The following is a 6,432-nucleotide window of genomic DNA, read 5'->3' as shown; positions in this document are numbered from 1 at the left end:
GGAAAGAGTGAGACAGAGAGAATAGGCTGGATGAAAATAATAATTTCCTGATATTTTATTGGGTAAGCCAACATTTGAATCTGCACCAGGAGATTTTTGTATAGCTGCTCCTTAGCAATCAGGTTCTTTTCCACTTTAGTCACTCTTAGTGAATCATCCTTGGTTAAGACAAAGAAATATCCAATAACAAACAATGCAGTAACTCTTCCACCATTCTTGTATTTCCAACTAGTCCTGGATAGGTTAGGAAATAAGGGTGAGATGACCATTCTTGGGTGCTTGTTTTTCTCACAGCAGCATTATATCTAGTCATTGAGCTTCAGATAATGTCAACAGGATTCTAGAAGACAACAACACACAAAAAATTTTTTTCAGAGATTTGTACCCCAAACTAATCCTTGTGGATCTACTAGAGGTGATTGCTTTCATTTGATAGGGGCAAAGTAAGCCCTTTAATGGGGATTTCAGAGTTAATGGAGGTCTTATCACTTATGACATGTTGTTCCAGAGATAACAAATACAACTATTACTTTTACATATTTCAAAAGCACTGTCTTATAATCATCTATTACATTTTAATACTTCAAACAATCTCCACAAGTACATATTTTACATTGTCAATTGAAAACAACAGAACTTCTTAAGAGCTTTTTTTTGTGAAATACAACACACATACAGAAAAATGCATGAAACATAAATGTGCAGCTTAACAAATTATTTTAAAGTAAACACCTGGCAGAATGCCTGAGTGGCTCAGTTGGTTAAGTGTCTGACTCTTGATTTTGGTTCAGGTTATGATCTCAGGGTGCTGAGATCGAGCTCTGTGCTCAGCAGGGAGTCAGCTTGAGATTCTCTCTCTCCCTCTCCCTCTGCTCCTCCCCCCTGTGTTCTTTCTCCCTCTCTCTCTCAAATAAATAAATAAGTCTTAAAAAAATAAAATATAAACACCTGGCTAACCCCCACCCAACAAGCCATTGGAAATACGGATTTGGAATGACCGTTTTTATTATGTGTAAGATGAGATTCAGCCCTGCAAAATGTATATTAAACTCTTCAACACGATAGGCATATATTTGTTTTTTTTGAAAAAAAGATAAGAATGCTTTAAAATTGGCCTTGTCTTAAAATGTGAGATCACACTTTGCATGTAGCAGAACTGTCTACATGCAGTAGGAGTATATCAAGTGGTTTTTCTAGCAAGGTAGATTGCTTGCAGAATACAGAGTATTCTGATTCCCAGTATTACCTCTGGGATCAGGGTGTTCTCTAGAAGGAAAAGGTGGAGGGAGTAAGCAAGCAGCCCCATCTGCCATGTTCTCCCAGCATATAAGCAATGTTCAGCCACCATTTCTGGGAAGTTGCCCCGTTTTGCCTGAAGTCAGTTCCTTGGAGAATAAGATCAATTTGCTATTTATCTGAAGACTACTGGAATTTTCCACTTATTTAATTCACTTACTCTGTTTTTTTTTGAGTACCTACTATGTGTCTAGCCCTGTTCTAGGCAGTGCCGTGGATGACTATTCTCTACCCTTGATGAATGCACAGAAAAGGCAGCAGTCTGTGTGATCAGACTCCCAGAGCAAGATAGATGCCACAAACAGGGCAGTTGGTGTCCTGAGAAGCAGGACATTATTAGGGCTTGATGTGATCTGAAGGACCAAGCATTAGTGGAGATAGAAGTGAAAATAAATTCTGCTAGATTTATCATATCTCAGAAAAGAATTTTATGTTTTAGCTCACCCTCAACTTTCTATAGGAGGGTGCATGTATGTGCACATGCACACACATACATATCTTGAATCGTATAAAACAGTTGTGAGCACTCATGTGTCAGGCACTAGGCATTAAGGGCATAAGATAACTAAGGCTGTGTGTCTCATTTGGTTCACATCAAGCACCTCTTAAAATAGCCAGACCTCAAGTACTTTTTAGCTTGATTCTTTACCACATGCTTCTCTTTTTCCTAGTCCCAGCCTCTTGAGGACTCTTTTTTCTGGTTTTTCTTTTCCTCATCACTTCTTTTTACCACCTCTTGCTTGTGTTTTTTGCTTTGAGCCTGTTGAAAAATGAATGGACATATCTACAGCTCATCCCTATAGATAACCCTGAGCTCCCCCTTGCCTGCTACAGTCACTCCAGACTGTGTTCTACCCTGGAGTTTCCTTCATGGCCCCAGTCCTGCAGCAGGCAGAAAGTCAGCACCGCTGATTTCCTTCTCCATTTCATCACTGTTACCATCAAACATCCCCAGGGTGTCTACAAATCCCTCTCCCACCCCTTTTTCTTCTTCCCCTCCTCCCCTCTACCTTGTTTGTCAGTGCTTCATCTCTCCAACCCCCCATCTCTTTAGCATTTATAAATCTTTTATTTTTCAGTGGCAATGAGCTTCCAGGCCATTCTATTCTTTTTCTCTGGGGTTTTATCTAGTTCTTTAATTTCTAGTCTATTCTCAACCAGATATCAAACGTGATCTACCTCTGGATAGCTAAAATATATATGTGTCTATTTTCACTGCATGGATTTCATCAGATTACATGTTTGCATGTACCTCAGGGTGCCTTCAGAGAATCAAATCTACTCTTAATTACATGCACTACTTGAGGTTATCATTGGTACTGATAAGCTCTGAATTTTCTCCTTTTGACTTAGAGATATATTTAAGAATTTGTTTTATAGTTACCTCTGTTCCTAATTCTGTTTTTCTTGGGCTGATATTAGAATGAGTTTGCATTTCCAGAGCACACATGAATTGTTGGCAAAGGGAGGGGGGAGCCTAGTGGTTGGGAGTGGAGGTGCCTGGATTCAGCCTCTGCAATTGGGAGGAGGGGCAAACTAGGGCTCTAAATGACCACAGATAATTCACAAAATAAATGATCCACAGGCTGATAATAAAGCGGCGAATGTGCTTTAAACACTGCGGCAGGCTTCAAGCCATGATGAAGTGTTTTTTGGAGCTGCTCTTGTCGCAGCTGTGAGGCTGCTTTTCATAACAGAGCAGAGCAGTACTGCGGACACTGACTGGGCTGCAGAGGCCAGACTTTGAGGGGCCCCCAGTGGGTCTAGTGCATGGTGTTTAAAGAGTGAGGTAAGCCTCAGGCCATCAGAAAAAGTGGATTGAGAGTCAGAAGCCAAAAGGGTAAAGGGTTCCTCAAAGCCAGGGCTTCTGGACAATTAACTTATTAACTGTAGATTCAATTTGGGGACAGGAAGGTTCAGAGATCTGGGTTCAGCCTCATCCACATGGACTAGGATTTGGAGTAGGGCCTTAGGACCAAGCTGTAGAATAGAATTTAAGAAGGAAATGGAGACAGACAGACAGACAGATACCCTGTTGTACTGCCTGGACTAACACAGAGAAGTGGGAGGAAATAAGAAAAGAGGGATACATTTTAAGGAAGTGCTGTAACTCAGAGATTATACAAAAGCTTTGTGTTTAGCCCTAGCATTGCCAATGGGTTGCTAGTGAGGCTAATTTAGGTCCCACCAAGTGGTGAGCTAAAACAGCAGATACTCATGTTTAATCAACTTTAAGATGCATGCTATTCTTTTCTTTGAACACAGGATGGGTCTTAGAATCAATGGCATCTTACAATGGCTCTCAGCCATTTTTCATTTTGATGTTTTTGAAATTTAGATGTTACTTCCATTTGATGCCATTTTAGACTTGAAATGCACTACATGCCTTGCCTAAGTCAGGATGGCTCACGATGAGGACAGGGCTGAGCTGCAGTGACTCTAGCTGTGAGGGGTTGAGCTAATGAGGATTGCTATCCCTTTAGATTTTTGACAGCCACATCCCACTGTTGGCTGGAATAGGGATTATTGTCAAACCAGTCATCTATATGGTTCTTACACTGGCTGGTGTGAAGACAAAGATGCCTGTACTGTATTGTACAGCTGGTTCTTGGAACTCAAAGGCAGTCCCTTACACCCTTACATTCATTCCTGGTAAATTTCATTTTGTTTCATTCAACTCATCATTCTGTTCATTCACTCAGAAAACATTTAGTGGTATAGGTCTTGTGCTGGATGCTGTGACACAGGCATGCCTGACCCCCATATATTATGAAAGGAATAGAGAATAAAAACACTGATAGATAAATGCCAAATTAAAAGTGTGTTTATAATTATGTAGAAACACATAAAAGGAGTACCCAGTCTAAGCTTAGATTTGGGAGGGATGATCCTAGAGTGATAGATTCACTTAGTCTCTTATTAATTGTTTGATCCCTCTGTGCCTCATTCTCTTTATCAATAAAATGGAAATAATAGTATTACCCACCAATGGGATTGTAGGGGGAAAAAGAGTTAATGCTTATGGAACTTATAGAATACGTCCTTGGGTGTGATAAGGGTTATGTTAGTGTTAAATAAATCAAGGAAGGGTCTTCAGCAACTTAAGCTTGAACAATTGAGCAGCTTCTTAAAAGATGAAAAGTTTTCTTAAAAGGGCAGAACAAAATCTTCCAGACAGTAGACATAGAAAGAACATGGTACATTTTGAAGACTACAACCTTCCTAAGGAGAGTATAGATTGTGTTATCAGCAATGACAGGGAAGGAAGTGACAGGGAAGGTGTCAAAACATGGGACTAAGCCTTGTTTGCTATGGTAACGGGTTTGGATTGGATCCTAAAAGAGAGGGAAAGCCTTTGAGGAATTTTAAGTCATAATAACCTACCCTTCAACGTATGAGGTAGTTGAATCCAACTTTACAGATGATGAAGCTAGTGCAATAAAAAATTAAATAACTTGCCCATAGCTATGTAGCTCATAATAAACTGTGCTTGAATTTGAATCTAGGCTCCAGAGTATGCATGGTTTACCACTATATTATATTACCTCCATGGAAATACAGGCAAAAATCAGGTTTCAGGTGAAAAATGATGAACTTAATTTTTGACCTGTTTGGTTTGTGATATTTGTGAAGTATTCAATGTTCATGTTCTGTAGGCAATTGGATATATGGATGGGGAGTGTGAAAAAAAGAACTGAACTTGATATATAGATCTGAAAGTCAATCATGATAGGATATAGAGTGAAAAATTAGAAATCTGAGAGTGAAACCTGGGAAACCCCAAAACCTATCAGGTGGGCAGGGGAAAAAGAGCTCAGTGTTGACTAAGAATGAACAACAAGGCAATTAGGAAGAAATTCAGAGAGTGGGATAACAATAAAAATAAAGAGAATTTCAAGAGGAAAGGTGTAGTCAAAAGAGTCAAATGTTGCAGGGAGGTCAAATAAATCAAAGATATAAAATGATTATTTGGGATTATGGGGCTTCTGCTTCCAGTAAGATGGGGTAAACATACTTCTCCTTATTTCTCCCACCAAATATAGCAAAACCCCCTGGTAATTATTTGTAGAATGAAAATAAGACTCTACAAGGTGGAAAGAAGGCAGACCGTTAGAGAAGCTTTGGACCCCAATGAATGACAGAAAAGTGAGGCCTCCAATGTTGTTCTGTGCTTCATATATCTCAGGTTGGATGTTGGAGAAGCCAGCAACAATGGGCACAGAGCCCCTTTCCCCCCAAAAAATCCCTAGTAAAGCCTGCTGTCTCCAGACAAAGGACTGGGAAAAGGGAAAAGTAGCAAGGCAGAAAACTCCAATTAAACACCACAGAAAAATCTCTGGCCCTACCCCATCACTGTCAGCAAAGACCAAATAGGAAAGCTAGACTTGCACCCTGTGACAAGGCACCCAGCCTTTCATTATCCCCTGCCAAGGAGATGTCAGAGAATGCTGAGTGGGGAGCTGGGATTTTTATCCTCACCAAGAGATAACAAGACCCCTCTTTCTTGGGGTCAGTGAAAATCACATGGAGAGCTTGAATGTTCATTTCTACCTGGTGGTAATGAGGAACCCCACACTCTACTTGCTGGAGTGATGTTAGGGAAAGCCTTGTGGAGAGTTGAGACTTTCTTTTTTTTTTTTTTTAATAATGATTTTTTATTATATTATGTTAGTCACCATACAGTACATCCCCGGTTTTTTTTTTTAATGATTTTTTATTATATTATGTTAGTCACCATACAGTACATCCCCGGTTTCCGATGTAAGGCTCGATGATTCATTAGTTGTGTATAACACCCAGTGCACCATGCAATATGTGCCCTCCTTACTACCCATCCCCAGCTTATCCCATTCCCCCACCCTCCTCCCCTCTGGAGTCCTCAGTTTGTTTCTCATAGTCCATTGTCTCTCATGTTTCATTCCCCCTTCTGATTACCCCCCTTTCTTTATCCCTTTCTTCCCCTACCGATCTTCCTAGTTCTTATGTTCCATAGATGAGAGAAATCATATGATAGTTGTCTTTCTCTGCTTGACTTATTTCACTTAGCATTATCTCCTCCAGTGCCGTCCATGTTGCAGCAAATGTTGAGAACTTGTTCTTTCTGATAGCTGAGTAATATTCCATTGTATATATGGA

The sequence above is a fragment of the Ursus maritimus genome, assembly GCF_017311325.1.
Source record: "Ursus maritimus isolate PB19 chromosome X unlocalized genomic scaffold, ASM1731132v1 scaffold_X1, whole genome shotgun sequence".
Lineage (NCBI taxonomy): Eukaryota > Metazoa > Chordata > Mammalia > Carnivora > Ursidae > Ursus > Ursus maritimus.
This window is presented reverse-complemented; position numbering follows the sequence as displayed.